General features: G+C 42.7%; 1 protein-coding gene across 1 annotated transcript in view; it reads left to right on the forward strand.

Annotated features, from left to right (window-relative positions):
• LOC135698583 (uncharacterized) overlaps positions 1-19,094 on the forward strand; it is a gene marked incomplete at its 5' end in the record, with an annotated part of 78,233 nt that overhangs the window by 28,494 nt on the left and 30,645 nt on the right. The window lies entirely within an intron of this gene.

Here is a 19,094-nt window from a genome sequence, read left to right on the forward strand (position 1 = left end):
GAAGTTCTTGACGTTGTTTGGACTTGCAATACTCAAATTCAAAAGTTTCAAGATTCTTCCTTTAAACTCTTCCAACTGCTCTTAACATCCTTGATGTTTCCTCTTTTTTTCTAATGTTCATAGATCTTTCCTGATGCTCCAGCTATTTTCTGAAATTCCAGGAACTTCGTGAAGTATTCAGAACTTCCCTGAAGTTCTCGACACTACTGTAAACTATCTGAACTTTCCATGAAATTAATAGAATTGCTCTGAGGTTCATTGATCTTCCCCGATGTTCTCGGAACTTCTCTCTAGTGCTTGTCATTCTCCTAAAGTTTCTGATATTGTACTTCCTTGGAGTTCTCTGAACTTTTGTGAAATTCTTTAAATTTTCCTTGAAAAACTAGGAACATTTCAAAATTTATTTCTATTGATGATGATGATGATGATGGTGATAATGATTTTTTTTCCATGATTTGTTTTCCGTGCTGAGCACCAATGCTACCGGCGCCAGGGAGGCAGCTCCCACACCTGGACCCTACCTATCGACCCATCAACTCATGAACCGGGAACCAACGGCAAGATCAGAGATGTTATGCCTCAGAAAATCCCGGTGGCGCCGACTGGGATTGAACCCAGGCCTGCTGGGGTGAGAGGTAATCACACTTACTACTACACCATCGGCGCCGCTAGCGCGGGTTAGCTAAAATGTGATTATTCGGAATTATGAAACTATGAGATATTAGGGGAAATGGATGTAATGTCGGCCTAAATGCTCCTAAATACAGCAATCGACTAAATTTTCTGTAGCGACCAAAAATATCCATTCGTACCGTTCCAATGATGCGTTCATCTAGATAAAATTGATAAATAGCAGATTTTTAGCGATGGGCCCAATCTTAGATCCATAGGCCAACATTAAAGCCGTTTCCCCTATAACGATAGTTTTTATTTGTAAGACGCAGGAAGAGAAGGTAGAGTTTGTGTATGACCCATAAAATCTGTTGATTTCGCTTCCAGAGAGTCACAATTAGCGATTAGCTATAACGATGAGCACTCACTTAGCTCGATTGCTCATTACAGCTAAAATCGCTCATTGTCACCATCTGAAAGCATAATGGACAGGTGTTATGTGTCATACAAAAACTTTACCTCCTATTCTTGCATCTTACACATACAAATTATTATTATAATATCTCACAGCTTCATAATGTCAAATAATAGCATTTTAGCTGTAATGAGCATTTGCAAGCTTGCTTCAAAACAAAAGAATAATTATACTTTTTACGCCAAACAGAAACAGTTTTTTCTTGCGCAACATTAAAGATTCATAATCCGTTAATAAATTGAACATGGAATGGTAGAAAATAAATAAAAATTAGTTTAAAAGTTAGTAACCATATTGGATTTTGTTCTGCCATCTTGGATTCCAAAATGGCGGCGGATGTCAATTTTGCACTTTCACTTATCGAGCCTATTTCGCAGATACCCATATTGCATGGGTTTAGATGGAATATTCCCTGTCCGGGGGCCGCCATATTGGATTTTTATCCGCCATATTTGATTCCAAAATGGCGGCGGATGTCAATTTTCCACTTCCCCTAATCGAGCTCATTCCGTAGATACCCATATTGCATAGGTTTAAATGCATATTCCTAGACCGGGGATAAGATCGCTAATTGTGACGCTCTGAAAGCAAAATTGACAGGTTTCATGAGTCAAACACATTCTTTAAACCCTCTTCTCGTTACTTACAAGTACAACATATCATTTTATCATCTAATGTTTGCATCATTCCGAAAAATATGTTTTTATAGCAAGTGAGTGGAAGCAACCCTGGAAGCAAGCCTGATTTTGAGAATCGAAAATACCAGCTGATATTGGTCGAAAATCACGTGTGATTTTCGTGGTGATGATGGCTTATGATATTGGTGCTTGTGATTTTAGGTGATCTTGATCTTTAGAGATTGCTGATTTTGATTTTCTGATCTTGATTTTAGCCAACACTGAAAGTTACAGCTGTTTCTGTGCGTGCTTTTTTGATCGAATACACTCTTTAAAGATAGCTATTTTGATTCATCCGAAGAAAGTTAAATTACACTCACATAAAGAGAAACGAAGCGACAGCTTTCAAGGTAGTTGCTGCTAAAATTGTGCCATATACTGTATTCCCTCTCACCTCACACACTATGAGCTTTGCGGTGCACTGCATGTTTAGGCTACAACAGTACAGCAGCCAATGGAAGAACTTCTAATGGCCCCTTGGGTGAGAAAAGTACAACCACTTCCGGAATGGAGCGTTAGTTAGGTCCGTTCGGGTGTAAGCTCCGTTGGGCTTAAACTCAAACAAAAGTCAACGCTCTGCTAAGAGAAGGTTTCCGGGCGTCTCCCTCTGGGGGAAAATTTCCAACTGCCAACTACTGCCAATTAATCATTTCACCGGAATCCAAAAATAGGAGGGGGTAGGGGAGGGGCTTTCCATGTCGGTTGGTAGTCGGTTACTGCTAATAGGCGGAACACCAGGTGAACAAATAAATCATAAGCAGGCAGGTACCATCGTACACCTTCGTCATCATCAGGCTAATTCGAACATGGCACACTGCGTGTTTAGCAGAGCTATTTCGAGTACTTGACAACGACAAAGACATCGCCATGGGAACATACAATTCTTTGTGAGATCCTGATCTAGCTAGGGAAGCTAGAATCACTGCAAAAAGAAATTCGAATCTGCTGAAAAACTAGCTCTCGTCTGTAGTGGATGGACGGCGGCGGCGGCGGCCTGGTGGAAACCTATCGACCGAGTCTGGTGCCAAGTCGGTGCGGGATATGAGAAAAAGTGTTCCACGACTTTTCGGGATACATAAACACGCTCTTCGCTCCCTCCCCCTCCTGTGAGTGCGATACGCCATTTATTATAGTCAAGCCGTTTTATTGTGGTTCCACACTGCCGCTAAGGCTGTCAAGTCGTACAGATAAGGCGTTCGCACAATAATAAGTTTTTTTTTTGTGTTTGAATACATGGCGTTGTACACGAGTTGTTTTTTTTCTTTTCGAGAACAAGATACGAGTTTTCGTGTTTGCCTGCTGCTGCAAGTGATGACATTGGAAAATTTCTTTGAGGATTCTTTGATGATTGTTGAATTTGCAAGATTCTTTAAACGGACGGAAGCAGAACTGACGATTAACTGAACGTACGAAGCTGAAAATGCTACTCAGTGTTTGCTGCAGTAAAGCACCCAAGTATTTAACCAAATTAAACTCATTTACAAGTGTCATAAAGTTCAAATAAAGTTCCGACAGAACTTTCAAGCCACATGAAGCAATCCGCACAAGTAACAAAATTTAATGTACGGTAAATATGAAATGATCAGTGGCCCGAATAAATCATAATTCTTATATTTATGAAGTGCATCAACATTCTATCCAAACATAAAAAAAATAAAGAGTAATTTCCTGGATTCGGCGTGCGATTCTACTACTAATGCTGATAAATCAATACACATTAATACCTGCCGTTAGGAAAAAAAAAAAGTTTCTTAAATACCTGACTTTAGAATTAACTTTCATAAAAGTGCGAAGTAAATATGGATTTGTTGTACAGGGCAAAAACCTTTTTGACGTAGAGCTACATCTTTGTCGACTATGCTGTGGTGCCAATCAAAAAATATGTGTGACGCAATAGTGTTAGATTTTGAACGGTTATAACTTTGTCATTTATAGATGAAATAAAAATCCAAATACGCCAATCGATAGGATAATACTTCACGCATCTTTTGAAATAAATACTGATTCAATTTTCAATAAAAAAAAACGTTTGAAAAATGTGAACCCAGTCGTCATAATCGAGTACCACTTGGTTGCACATCGTTCTGCTTGAACCTGGAAAGATATAAAACAGCGCTGCTGTCGTGCCTCTGCTCGTTCGCTGCCAGACTGTTGAGCAGTACAGTCGACGTTTTTTTTCTCTCGCTATCTTCGTTCGTTCGATTGCGTTGTTCCGTTTTTTCTCGCGTTGAATAGAGACGCTCTCGGTGACCCAGCCATGGGTAAAAAATCGCGCGGTGGCGCGAGTGCCGGCAATCCCGGGAAACGGTTTAGGCCGGAAGACAACAGTGCGACAGCTGCGAAGAAGCTGCTGGACAACAATCGGTTCTCCGTTCTGAAGGACGGTGCAGAACCGGTGACGGAAACAACAGGACCGCCGAAGAAGGACAGAATGCCGCCCTTCTATGTGAAGGGCTTCCCTCCCGGACTGCGTAAAAAAATAAACTTCTTCATCACGCAGGGTGTCCGGTGCACCATCCAGTTGTGCACGGGAGGATACAAACTGATGGTTCCGGCGTTGAAATATTACAAGGCGGTACAGACCATACTGGACCAAGCACAGGTGGAGTACTTCTCCCACGACATCGAGGCTGTTAAGCCGTTCAAGGTGGTCCTGCGAGGACTATACGTTATGGACACGGGCGTCCTCTTGGAAGAGCTGGTGGCTAATGGACTGAAGCCGGTCCAAATTCACAAGATGGCCCGCCACAACAAGGCCGTCAAGTACCGCGACCAGCTATACCTGGTTCACCTTTTGAAGAACTCAACATTGAGAACTTAACTTTGATGGACCTTCAGGGCATCCGCGTCCTGTTCAACATAGTGGTGAAGTGGGAGCGGTATAAGCCGGTCAGTCGTGGAGTCACCCAAAGCTCGAACTGCCTGCTGTTCGGGCATGGAACGAAGAATTGCCATATGGTCAGCCGCTGCATCAAGTGTGGCAAACAACACAAAACCGACGCCTGCGACAGACTAGATGAAGCCGATCCCATTTGTGCCAACTGCGGTGCTTCTCAGCAAGGCCTGTCCGAAGCGCACCGAGTACATCGAGATCCGGAAGAAAGCATCGACGAGAAACCAGCCCGGCCGCAGAGAGAAACCAGCCCGGCCGGAAATGAGTAATCAGAACTTCCCACCAGTTCCACGACGACCGATTCCAGTGTTACCACCGCTGCCACTCAATCAACGATTGGCTGCTGCTCGTGCGACTACTACTGCTACTCAAGTTCAAACTGTCGGAGCCTCTGCAATCTCAGCTCAACAGACGCCCCTGGGCTAAACTGGCGTCCGGATGGACCATCCCTATCGCAGCCCGAAATCAACGATGGTTCTTGGTTCACCGCAGCGGAACTAATGATCATCTTCTTCAAGAAGCACGACATTGCCAACACCATCAAGAACAAATCCAGCAAGCTGTGGCTACCTTCATGCTCAGTTATGGACCGTGAGCTCATCAAAATCGCAAACTGGAACGCTTGCTCGCTCAAGAGCAAAATTATCGAGTTCGTTGACTTCCTCAACGAACATAGCATCGACATCGAAACTTACCTGAAACCGGAGATGAACGTATTTATTCCTGGATTCCGGCTCGTGAGGCTGGATCGGACAAGCTCTGGGGGTGGTGAAGTTGCCATCGCTACCAGGAACAACATCTGCTGCCGGCTACTAAAGAGTTTCCAGCTGAAAATGGTTGAAGTATTGGGAGTGGAAGTCTTCACACCCGTCGGCCCCGTCACCATCATTGCGGCCTACTACTCGAAACAAGCAAACGCCAGGGATGGATCCGCGGCAGACCTGCGGAGGGATATTGTCAAGATAACACGACGCAGTAGTTAATTCAAGCTTGAGGCAACCAAAGGCGGAATCAAAACGGCTTTCGGCGCGTGGCGTTGAACATCGTTCAGTACACAACGAAAGGCTGCCCGCAGACAGCGATCTGCAGCCCACATGAGCGTCCATTCACCAAAGAAGGAGGAAGAAGCTAGTGATTGGATTCAGCAGCTCTTCGTGAGTCGCTGTGGGTCATCTATGTCAAGCGCTTCACCCTCGTTTGAAACAACATACAGCTCGCCAGTTTCATCTGTGTTGAACACCCTAAAGCGAACCCCACACCTATCAATATATTGACGCGAAGAGGAACTATTGGCAATTATATTGATGATGTGAGTGCAGAAATAGTGTCAATATCGATGTATTGACGTCAATATTGAATGTATTGATAATACGATTATTGTCAATAAAAGCAATCGTGTAGGGTCCACTTATTAGCTCAGCATTACTCAACCATCACGACAAAACGGGACATTTGTCAAGGTCATCAATCGGATGTCAGTTCGCATACACGGTAAGAAAAAAGTACCCAACGGCCAGTTCACTTTTACCTACTTTTGACTAGCCTGTCTCATTTTCTCCTTCTAATGTTGCCAAAAAAGAAGGAGCAAAACCACCCAACAGGGTTAGTAAAAAGTGGGAACCCAACGTTGGGTATAATAATATTTACCTACTGTTGGGTACAAATAACTTACTTTTGGTTAAAAAGCTAGTGGAAAATTCCATACGAACTGCACACAAGTAAATGAAAATTACTTTGACCCGCTTTACCTACTTTTGGGTTCCTGCACTCTAGTGCCGAGATGAGTGAAAAGAACTTTTTTTTCTAACCGTGTAAGTTTAAATCTAACATACCATCACAGACAAACAGACATAGCTCTTAGATAAAAATTCTTCAAAAAATATCGTCAAGCGTATTTTGCATGCACACTAGCATCCTCTATCATGCTCATTCTGAAGCATTGTTTTGCAACCGGAGCATCCCCCGTTCATGCAATTGTTACACTAGTTGCTTTTCCCTCGTTCTGTCAACGCGTCAGCTGTGTTGAATAAAAACAAAACAGATGGAAGTCAGTGATGTCGGTTATACTAAATTCTCCGATTGAATTTTGCAAAAAAAGGGATCCGTAGAAAACATTCAAAGAAGCTCAGTCTTTTTTAGGGATTTGTTTTTATTGTTAAGGGTGATTTTTTTTTGTGGTACAGTAATGACCCGATTTTGTCAACCCCACCGCTCATTAGACTTTTATCATTAAATAATTTCATAAAATCGTAATTCCAAATCAGTAGCCCAGCGGATTAAGATCGGGGCTGGATGACGGCCACATATCCTTCGCCCAGAACGGAAGATGTTCCTGCAACCACTTCTGAGTGCGGTTCGAGGTGTGGCACGGAGCCCCATCTTGTTGAAATACAACATTTGGCCCGTACTGTTCTTTGATCCACGGAAGAACATACTTACTTAAAATCCCGATATAGACCTCCGTGTTGACCTTGTCGCCATCTGGAATGAACATCGGGTCCATTTTTTTGCCATCGGAAGCCACCAATCCAAACACCATAACGCTAGCAGGATGCTTGGTCAGATACACGTTCTTGTGCTCGTCGGCCACGTCTTTTACCGGAAGAGAACTAATATACCGGTCGGTTCTGGAATTTGATACGGGATCGATGGTAAACATGCTCTCGTCGGTGAACAGGATTACCGGATTTTTTCGCATAAGGAAATTCAAGATTCTCTTGCATCGTTCGACTCGTAGCTCCCGGATGCGGTTGGTAATCATGTGAGTTTTTTTCCGTGCCCTCGACTTCGCCCCGCAATCTTCCTTTACGATTTTCCGTGCCGTAAAGTCACTGATCCCGTGTTCCTTTGCCATTTTCCTTATTGAACGCACTGGATTCACTCGAATATTCCTCTTGATAGCAGCGATAACCATTAGAACCCGAGCTGACCTGGGACGACCTGTGGCCACCTTCGCGGATAGTTGTCCTTTCTTTTCTCGGTCTAAAACCCTTTTGACGGGCGATTAAAATGTCATTTTGCGACATTTGCGCGTCGGACAAATCACGAATACGCTGCCACTTCGCCATGGTGCAACTGTCCAACTAGGTAAATCATTTTCTTTTATACACAGCCTACTACGGTATGTGTTTAGTACTTAACTTTTTACAGAACGAGCGACCTCGAAAGCGAACAACCCAACAAATAGAAAATGACCGATCGAAAATGGAAGACCTTCTTTCAACTACGTCGATGCACACTGGTGTAGAGTTGTAATACTAAAAAGCATTTTATTGTACCCCTTTGGGCTATTTATACGAATTGCAATACTGATAAAAAGAGGATATAACATGCGATATAATTCTAGGGCTTCAAGCCAGTATCGATTTCAGTTTAATGAATAAATTTTATAGCAAATCTTCATGTTTGAAACTAATTCACGTTTAAATAAACTTACTCACTACAATACAACACACAGGGCCCCGTTGAAACCCCTGGTTTCAACTAATTTGATTCTAGAGTTCATTTTCTTCCTTATTCGAGGAGCAGTCAAATTTATTCCTGGTGTTACCTTTTAACTCATTATTTTGTTCCTTGCTTGATCCTCGTTTGTTCCTAGCATCTGCGGGACATCTATTGGAAGCGTGCACACCTCGGTAATGGCCCGTTTGAACGTTCCTCTTGCGGTTCGAACTAGAACCACTCTTACGCGACCGTCGCTCCCTGGGAACGTTTGCACGACGCGTCCCAAATTCCATTGCAGGGGTGGAAGGTTCTCCTGACGCAGCAAAACCAATGCGCCTACGACCGGATGGAACGAGTGTCGGTTTGCCATTTCGGCCGTTGATGAAGCTGACTCACGTAATCGCGGGACCACCGGCGCCAAAAATCTTGAACGGATCGTGTCAACTCCGGGAATCGATTTAATCGATTTAGATTCAAATTGGTAACGTCTGGTTCGGGAAGAGAGAACATTGGTTCTGCAATAATAAAATGACCAGGCGTTAAGGCATTCAGATCTTCAGCGTTGTCAGATAACTGAGTTGATGGTCTAGAATTAAGTATACTCTCAATTTGAGTGACTGCGGTTATCATTTCGTCGAGCCGAAGAGACTTATTACCCAAAATTCGCCGAAAGTGGTATTTAAATGATTTTATACCAGCTTCCCATAACCCACCAAAGTGTGGGGAACGAGCTGGGATGAAATTAAACCGTATTCCTTGTTCCAAGCAGAAACTGTTCCACGATTCAGCTTTAAATTGCTCGAGGAATTGCATTCGAAGCTCTTTCAGTTGACGGTTTGCTCCTACAAATGCTGTTGCGTTATCGCAATACAAGTAGTTAGTTATCATATACGTGTCAGGCAAATCAGGTATTTTAAATGAAAATTGATCACTATGAGGATTCCAGAGTAATCCTAATGTTTTTACCGATGATGACCGATCTATTTCAATTTCATTTGGCATCTCAATTAGTTCTTGTGGAATTTCCCGTAAAATTCTTGAATCATTAGCACACCACTTGCGAAGGTTAAATCCGCCTGAAGCTAAGAGTGATCTTAATTGCACTGTAGCTTTAACAACTTCGTTCAAATCATCTTCACCAGCCAAAGTATCATCCACGTAAGTATTTTTTCTAATAATCTTTGCACCCAACGGAAACCGTGATTCTTCATCGTCAGCTAACTGAATCAACACTCGTGCAGCTTGAAAAGGAGCACACGTAGTCCCGTAAGTAACAGTTGTCAATTGAAATATGGATATTGGATCAGTCGGATTTTTCCTCCATAAAATTTGAAGCCAACGCCGATCCTCGGGGTGGACCCAAATTTGTCGCAACATTTTTTTCACTGTCAGCTACAAACACATACTTTGGTATTCGAAAGTTCAAAACAATAGATACTAAAGTTGGTTGAACCGTAGGTCCAGCGTATAATGCTTCATTTAATGATAATTGATTAGTTTCACCACATGAACCATCAAAAACTACACGAATTTTAGTGGTGGTACTATCAGGGCGAAAAATAGGATGGTGGGGTAAAAATGATAGCGGTTTACCTGTATGCATGGTCGGTTCCATGTGCCCTAATCTTGCGTATTCGTCCATGAATTGATGATAACTCTCACGCAGGGTCGAATCGTTCCTCAAACGCCGCTCAGTCGACAGAAATCGACGCTGTGCCAGCTGATACGCGTCTCCTACGTAAGGCAGCCGGTCCTCACGTAATGGCAGTCGAACTACGTAGCGTCCATCATGTTCTCGCGACACCGTTCTTCTAAAATGTTCTTCACACCGTTGCTCGTCCAAAGTCATCGCCCTACCGCTGTCGAAATTTTCGAGTTCCCAAAATCGTTGAAGCATTGCGTCGAGACTACTGGCGGTACTTATTATGCAAATCGGCGGTTGATTTGCTGCGGACGAGTACATTCCCGACATCACGTATCCGAATACGGTGCTCTGTAATAGAGGGTAGCCTTGAGCGAACGAAAATCTTCTAGGCTCTAATAACGAGAAAAATAATTCCGCGCCAATCAAAACATCGACTCCCGCACTGATGTTAAGCCGAGGATCAGCAAGAACAATATTTGCCGGAATCTTCCAATCAGAAATGTTAATGTTCTTGCTGGGCAATATGGCAGGAATTTTTGGTATAACTAGACACGACACGGAAGATGCAAATTTACTCACACGAGAAAAGATATTAATTACGACCGTTTCTGTTATGTGCACTTTTCCCGTACCGACACCGATTACATCTACATTCGTCTTACATCTTTTGAGTCCGAGTTTCATAGCCAGTGACTCAGAAATAAAATTACATTGCGAACAGCTATCGAGAACAATACGCGTGAAGTGACTGCGATCGTATGAGTCCTTTACCTTGATCAAGGCTGTGGCAAGAAACACTTCACAACCGACGTTGCGTGAAGGATAAATCTCTGTAGATGTTGACTCGCTCATAGTCTTGTTCGATTGTATTGAAGATGACTCCGTTGTGATAGATGGAGTAGACGAGAGAGCCGCGAGGGTGAGAACGACCGGGGTATGGGTAGTGTTAACAGCCGACGGTAAAGCTTGATACGATTGTGTATTGTATCTATTTGCATGAGATTGTTCATCGTTTGGAATCGATTGTTCATTAGCAATAAACGAATGTGATACTAATGTGTTAGTTTGCGTGATTTCCGAATTATCAATGTTAGGTAGATGTAAAAGTGTATGATGCCGATTGCCACACACTCCACAATTTGACGAATTGCAGCTCTTCGCCATGTGATATCCACTAAGACAATTGATACACAATTTGTAACGTTTGGCGAGGTTGAAGCGTTGCTTTGGTGGTAGCTTTTTAAATTGTACACAATGGTACAAATAATGACCCTGCTTACACTGGGGGCATTTAATAGAAGGTTCAGTAATCACCAAAGTCGAGGTAGTTTTCGATGGACGCTTGGCGTCGTTGTTCAATACACATGCATTTTGGGATAACCTTACTGATTGTAACATGCGAGCTTGTTTCCTGACAAAGTTCACCAACTGCTCGTAAGTTGGACGTTCGTTTTCTTTACATTGTTTCTCCCATTCTTTTAGAGTTACCGAATCTAATCGCCGGCTTAAACTATCTACAAGTACCGAATTCCAGTGTCTATCTGGACCTTCTAATTGGTTCAGCACACTAACGTGGCGATCAAACTGATCGAGCAACTCAGATAAACCTGAGGCAGATTCACGTTTTAATGTGGGAATGGAGAACAATGCAGATATATGACGCTTGATTAATAGATTGGGATTATCATATCTTTCTTCGATAGCCTTCAAGGCTATTAGGTAATTTTCAGTGGATACAGAAATTGAAGAAATGACATGGTGTGCTTCACCCTTCAATGCTGCCTTCAATTAATGCAGTTTTTGAACGGAGGTGACCTGCCCGTTGGCATGCACAAGTGACTTGAAGAGATCTCGAAATTCAATCCATTCTTCCGGATTCCCATCAAACTCTGGGATTCTAATCTCCGGAAGACGGACTGCTTGTGTAATCTGAGGCTGTACCTGACTTACAGACACTCGAGAAGTTGCTGGAATGTTCTCACGTGGCATTTTAGTGACAAGAGAAGATTTTAAATCAATGTACATGTTCTGAAATGAAACAAGCTCTTCTGAGAGCTCTGCGGAATCGTCAGATTCTTCATAAGTTTCGATCTCGTCTTGGACCTCAGCAAACTTTTTCCACAAATCATCAAGTAGATCGATTCTGATCTGTACTTGATGAACCATGCTTTCATTGTATCCATCATTGAAAGATTTAATAAGCCCTGCAGAGCCGAGAATATTCGATCTGCGTATGTATAAAATTTTCAACCGACTTGCTACACTAGTGCGGGTTTTTTTCTTAGGAGATATTGGCATGATCGCGGACAAGCAACACGAAACCAGTGACGTACCTATTAGTAAGGATAACCTGTGTTCTGCTTTCGGTGGCTCTGCGACGCGCGATGGCCGCTGAGTTGATCTCACGCTTTCTGAGGTGACAATAGGTGGCCACACGTGCTTAAGCTGCCAAATTCTTCGACCAATGCGATTGTGTCGACCAAAGGGTGTATCCCTGACACAACAAATCACTGCTGCAGCACACACTTTTTGACCCGATAGTTATCCGGCGAGACGAAATCCCGGGTTTCGGCACCACTGTTTAGTACTTAACTTTTTACAGAACGAGCGACCTCGAAAGCGAACAACCCAACAAATAGAAAATGACCGATCGAAAATGGAAGACCTTCTTTCAACTACGTCGATGCACACTGGTGTAGAGTTGTAATACTAAAAAGCATTTTATTGTACCCCTTTGGGCTATTTATACGAATTGCAATACTGATAAAAAGAGGATATAACATGCGATATAATTCTAGGGCTTCAAGCCAGTATCGATTTCAGTTCAATGAATAAATTTTATAGCAAATCTTCATGTTTGAAACTAATTCACGTTTAAATAAACTTACTCACTACAATACAACACAGTATGAGCTATAGATTACGTACATGCAAAGAAAATCAAGGCATTGTATGCACAGGTAAAACGGGAACCTTTTTTTTACGCAATGGAACGATCTTGATATCGTTAATAATCCACCATCAACTAAACCTCTCAGCAGCCGGTAGAATTATCTTCTCGGACTGGTCACAGTATCAAAACGCATCGCTTGTTTTGAAACACATACTCACAATCACTTACATTCGACTTGTACATGAATCTTCTGCGGTTACCGCGAAGATATGAAAATGACCGGTAGTCTGTTCGATGACCTGTTCGTGACTATCTTCCCCTTTCGATGGAGAGCAACGCAACAGATCCAAAGAAGCTGATCTGTTGCGAGAGAAGTGACGTCATGGATACCGATGGTCTGGCAAGCCAGGTTGCTACTTTAATCGGTCGTGAACGTCATCTCTTTGATTCTCTCTAATATTGAATGCTATCTAAGAATGCTACAAGAAGAAACAAATAAACATAAACTGGCCTTCCGAACGATATCCCTTATTCTATTCGATGGATGCTATTCAGTGGATGGTATATAACAATAGCCCAGACGTAAACAACTCTGTCTAGTAGTTGCGCCGGCAGACTATTGAATTTGTCAGCTGTTAACGATGGCAGGGTTGTAGCTAACCGGGAATCTCGCTTTCAAACTTGTTTTATCCGGCAGCGCAACATGTAGCGTATCGTTTAGTGAAATACCTGTAGACGTCTTACAGGATGCGTCGAAGACAACGCGAACCTTGGTGGTGGTGCTAGCCTCCTTGACCATAGGATGATGCGGTAAGTAACAACGTTTTACCGTCTCTTGTGATTCGTCTACCTTCCGCATATGACCTAATGCGAGGTATTCATCCATGAACGCTGTATACTGTTGCCGTAGACTGGCATCCCTAGTTAGCCTTCGTTCCGTGCCTTTGAAGACGTCAAAAGGCGATGTCCCTTGACTCGCCCAGCCGTTGAAATTCGTCTCCATCCTTCAATATTGGAACAGTATATCGTCCTTCTGCGGCACGTTGTACTGTTCGGGTGAACCGTGTTTCACAGCGAGTTTGTTCTGGTGAATAGGCCCGTGATGACTCGACCTCCTCACAGGACCAAAACCGAGCCACCATCTCTTCTAAATCCTTTGAAGCCCACACGTTACAAGTGATCGGCTGTCCCTCCGCAGACTACCCAGCCGAATACCGATTCTGTTAGCATTGGCAACTGTTTGCCCAGTGATAACTGACGACCCGTTTCGAAAAATTCAAAGAACGCCTCAATGCCAAGCACTAAGTCCACATTCCTCGATATCAAGATCGTTCCATTGCATCAGCAATTCGGTGTTGGAGCTCTGTTCAAACCAATCCACTACGTCATCGAAGGTGAGTCGGGCACAACATTTGGTATATTAACGATTATTTTCGTTAGTAAATAGTGCGTAACTTTGACACAGTTATCTGGGAGTCCCATACTGGGACCTTAACCTAGTGGTTATGATTGTGTGTAGCTCCTCCTTTGCCTTTTCGATCAACAAGGATCAACCTTACCACGTTTTTTTGAAGAAATTTTCAATTGACGGCAATTGAGAAACATAGGGAGTGTTGAAATCTTGGATATTGCAGGTATTAATAAGTGCTCGATATCATTTTTGTCCTGCTTGCAAAATTCTTACGAATGGAACGATGCAAAGCCAGCTCAAAACACTGCATATTCTTCAAATGGGACTTCTGACTCTTGTTCCAAATTTTGCTGCTTCTCTCTGGACTTCAAAATGTAAGCACTTAATGTCAAATTTACGTGGTCGTGTTTTTCCCTCTATGCACACTAATCCAGGCCTGCGTAGTTCGGTAGGTAAATTTTGAACTCCAGAACTGTTCGGTAAAAGTTTAAAAATCAGTGAAAAACCCAATTATTAGAAAATTTATTCTGAACTTGTACAGAATTTGTTAAGTTCACCCCATTTATTGATGAAAAATAAAATTTAGAAATTTCCTTCATTTGAAAATTTTACCGACTTGTTCTGCTGTTCAAAAACCCGGTAATATCCTACCGACTTCGGTGATCTGAATTAAGTGTGCGAAACCTAAGGAAATCAAAGTTTAATGGAATTGGTTCCAAAAAATTGGAAAATGTCCAAGGAAGGAAATGTTACATACATGTGTCTTCTAAGCTTACCACAGTTTTGCTGTGTGAATCAAGGTGATGAATTTGTTAAAGTTAGCTATATAATTATAAATAAAGCACATAAATGGTTAAGAAAATAGTAAAGGGTGTCCACGATGAAATTGCCACACTATGAAATTGCTCTAACTTTTTAACCGTTGGGTAGAATTTAATGAAAATTTGGGTGGATTTAGTTCATAGTGCATTATTTACATCCTGCAAGTTTTAAAGTCCTGTGATCAAAACTCGCGGAAATGGAGTCGAAAGAACAGCGCGTGCGTGATAAAATCTTGCGCATTCATCACGAGAACAAGGATCTCTCGCATCGTTCCATCGCTAAAACGTTGGGAATCGCGAATTCCACGGTGTCGCGAGTGATTAAGCGGTTCGAGGAACGGTTGACCACCGATCGGAAGCCCAGAAGTGAAGGAAAAAGTATTCCGTACAACACCAAAAATCACAACCGCGTAGTTGGGGCCTTCAACCGAAATCCGAACGCCTCCGTTAGGGATGTGGCTAAGAAGCTGCACCTAAGCCGAAGTTTTGTCCAGAAGGCCAAAGCTAAGGCTGGGCTTCGAACGTTCAAGGTACAAAAGGCCCCTAATCGCGACGAGAAGCAGAACAAGTCCGCCAAAACCCGTGCCAGGAAGTTGTACCTCAACATGCTGACGAAAGTTGAATGCTGAATCATGGACGACGAAACATATGTGAAGGCCGACTTCAAACAGATCCCCGGCAACCTGTTTTTCACGGCCAAGGATAAGTTCAGCGTTCCGGAGCATGTCCGCACTCAGAAGATGTCCAAATTTGCGAAGAAATTCCTGGTTTGGCAAGCCATCTGCACGTGCGGGAAGCGGAGTGCACCTTTCGTGACCCAGGACACGATGAACGGACAGGTGTACATAAAAGAGTGCCTCCAGAAGCGGCTGCTTCCTCTCCTGAAGGCCCACAATGTCCCAACAATCTTCTGGCCGGATTTGGCCTCAAGCCACTACTCCAAGGACGTGCTGAAGTGGTATGCGGACAATAAGGTCAATTTCGTGCCGAAAATGTTCAAACCTCCCAACACTCCGGAGCTCCGCCCCATCGAGAAGTACTGGGCGATTATGAAGCAGCACCTTCTTAAACGACCTAAGGTAGTGAAGACAGTCGAGGAACTGAAGAAAGTATGGGTTTACATGCAAAAAACGGTTGATTCACAGGTTGAGCAGAATCTTATGGCCGGGGTTAAGGCCAAGGTGCGGGCATTTGCGTATGGACTGTAAATAAAATACGAGTAAAATGGTAAAATGAAGTTTAATAGTTATTTCTCAATCCCTGAAAATTTGATGGCAATCGGATGAAAACTCGAATTTTGCGAATCAATTTTGTGTGTGGCAATTTCATCGTGGACACCCTTTAACACATGATTTCAGGAGTGCTAGGAACACATAGAATTATAAACCACGGTAGAATTATTTTAAAAAAATGACAAGCCCCTTGATCCCCTTTCTCATGGTATAATCAATTTAAAATATCGATGTCCTTCTATACCACTTGAAATCACTGAAATGCGGTCGTTGATGATCGAGTTCCACATATGTTATGTGACTAAATTGACCTGAAAAAGAACTAGAATCACTCATAAGCTCGATATGTAGTGGCTTGCTTAACGCTTCAGTGGCGCCATCATGACAAATGCAAGCACATTCCCAACTAAAACCTTATTTGCGAAGAATATGATGGTGAGTGTTGTCTGTGAAACCATGTATTTTTAAGGCAACAAAGTCGGTCGCGGCATGAAAGTGGTCTGATTTTGATCCAGAGTTAACAGAGAGAATCTGTTAAAATTAAGACTTCATTCAATCAGTATTGAAAATTGCACGATTGGACAACTGTTGCTATGATAAACAAAATTATCACCGATTGCCTGTGAAAATCGCTTTCCCTAACACAGATTTCAAAATCCAATTCCATCCGGTCTCACCGAACGGTGTTTTTTTCAATGACCACGTGTGATGAGTGGTGGTGTCCGGTGGACGTCAGCTATCAATTCACTCAAATAAATACCCTCATATTTGATTTGCTTGTAACCCAATCTTTCAAGTTAATAATGCCAACGAGTTACTCGAAATAGTCGATGAAAGAGCCGTACAACGAGCAACCCAAACCCCAAGACTCAACCGAAGTGAAACAGCTTTTGGCGTCAAATGATGTTTTAAAATTTTCACCATCAGAGCAGAGAACAGCGAAAAACGAACATCAAAATAGTTTCCACTGAGAGTAACATTATTCACTCCTTTTCTCCGGTCCATGTACATATAGTTTTCAACGCTTCAAGCGTTATAAACATTTGCATATTTCACTCGCTTCCCGTTCCAGAGTTCCCCGTTCAGATCTTGCGTGTCCTATGTGTGTGTGTGTGTGTACGTGAATGAAAGTATGTATGTGCATAACCACACCGACAAACATCCATCACAGATGGTTCGGGATGGGAAGTGGAACTGCTACTAACGAGGGAACATTTACTTTCCACAGCTGAAAAATAAAAAGCGTCAGAAGTTCTGCGTTTCTGCACAACAAACTTTCAAGCCAAACGGGAAAAGGCGGATGCGACTCGGAATTTCAAACATGTTTGCTACATTTCCGACGATGCGAGAAATATCCCAGCATATTGTACGCGTACAATACAACAAATGTGCACACGGCGTGGGAAAACGAAAAGCTGAAGCTGAAAGCTTTCCCATATTTAAAACCCATCTCATTAATTGCATTAATTCGCTGCAATGGGAGGAAAACATTGAAATCGGTGAAATTAGCGAGAACCCTCTCCTGCCACATGTGAGCATCTCCTTTCCCAACCGAGAATGCATACTAATGAGCCCACTTCTCTTCTAGAGTGTGCCCAAAATTCATGAGATATTCAAATTCAGAAAGCCCTCCTCTCTCTCTCGCTAGAGAGTCCTTCTAGAGCTCGCTTCCTACTTTGCAATGAATATGTTTAAAAGAAGAAACAGAAAAAAAAGAAAGTGCAGCCATGCATGCATTTCACATAACCTACATGTCACCATCAGCCCCCGGCGACGAACCGGCGAAAAACTTACATCAAAGTCCTTTCAAAATTAAAAAAGTTTACTCCGGATGTGTCGGAGGAACGCGAATGGCAAAAAAAAAATGGCTCTCCAACGCAGCGAAAAGAATGTGAGATAACTCGAGGATCGCTCTCTGCGGGCGGAAATGAACTTCTTCGGGGCTCAGTTCCCTTTTTGATCAATGCGCCATGGGCGGAATGCTGTTTCGATGCACAAAGTTCACGAACCATGGGAAACTTATTTACTGGACGGAAAATGGTACATCCGCAAGTGGTGATGATGTTGATGATGATGATGGTCCCACCTCTTACCCCTTCAACGTATGACATCTCAACCAGATTAGCAAACAAAGACGAACTGGTAACAGAGTTACAGATATGTATTCCCGAAAACAATTTTCAGTTGCTTCACAACGATATAAATTTGAAAAAGCTTAGGCATAGCTTCTCCCTTTTTTCCACCTCACATATTCACAAGTATTTCCAGCGATCAAGAGACCATTCTACACACTTATTTTGAGCCTGCTTTTTTCTCAGTGTGCCGGTAGTGCGGACAGCAGCGCTGTCACTGACTTTGGCTTTGTTTGTTTGTGAATAATGGCATGTTTGGCAACACGGTTAATTGGACAGTTTGAATGTTTTGTGTGTGGTATATATACACGGTAAGAAAAAATACTCAAAATTAAGTTAAAAAAAAACTCAACGTTGGGTTCTATCATTTGAGGTCCGCCGTTGAGTGAAGCAGAAAAGCGGCGTTGGTTAAAATTTACTCAACTATTGAGTAATAATAAATGAACTCAAATATAAGTTTATTTTCATTGAGGTTGCTTTTATGCGCCTTTAACCATTATATTTTCACAAGCGTTGGTAGACGAGTGGTCAACATACGGGCCCCGTAATCTCAACGTCCATGGTTCGGTTCCAGTCTGCTCCGTTTTATTATTTTTTTGTCAACTTGGTCAACGCCAGGATTACTCAAAATTGAGTTTTCTTCTTTAACTTAATTTTACCTAGCCCCACGGAAGCCACGTGATGAGTGAAAGGAACTCAATTTTGGGTACTTTTTTCTTACCGTGTAGGTATATATTAGGTTTTGCACCGACGGGGTTAACCTCAATCTGATGACAGTTCAGTGGTACTGTTTACGTGGACTTAGTCGATTTTTTCTTGGGTAGATTTTCTCGATAATTTTTCAGACTGCAGTGAGATG

This window comes from Ochlerotatus camptorhynchus, unplaced genomic scaffold, assembly GCF_037179485.1.
Source record: "Ochlerotatus camptorhynchus isolate MF236.1 unplaced genomic scaffold, CSIRO-AGI_Acam_v1.1 ptg000091l, whole genome shotgun sequence".
NCBI classification, from domain to species: domain Eukaryota; kingdom Metazoa; phylum Arthropoda; class Insecta; order Diptera; family Culicidae; genus Ochlerotatus; species Ochlerotatus camptorhynchus.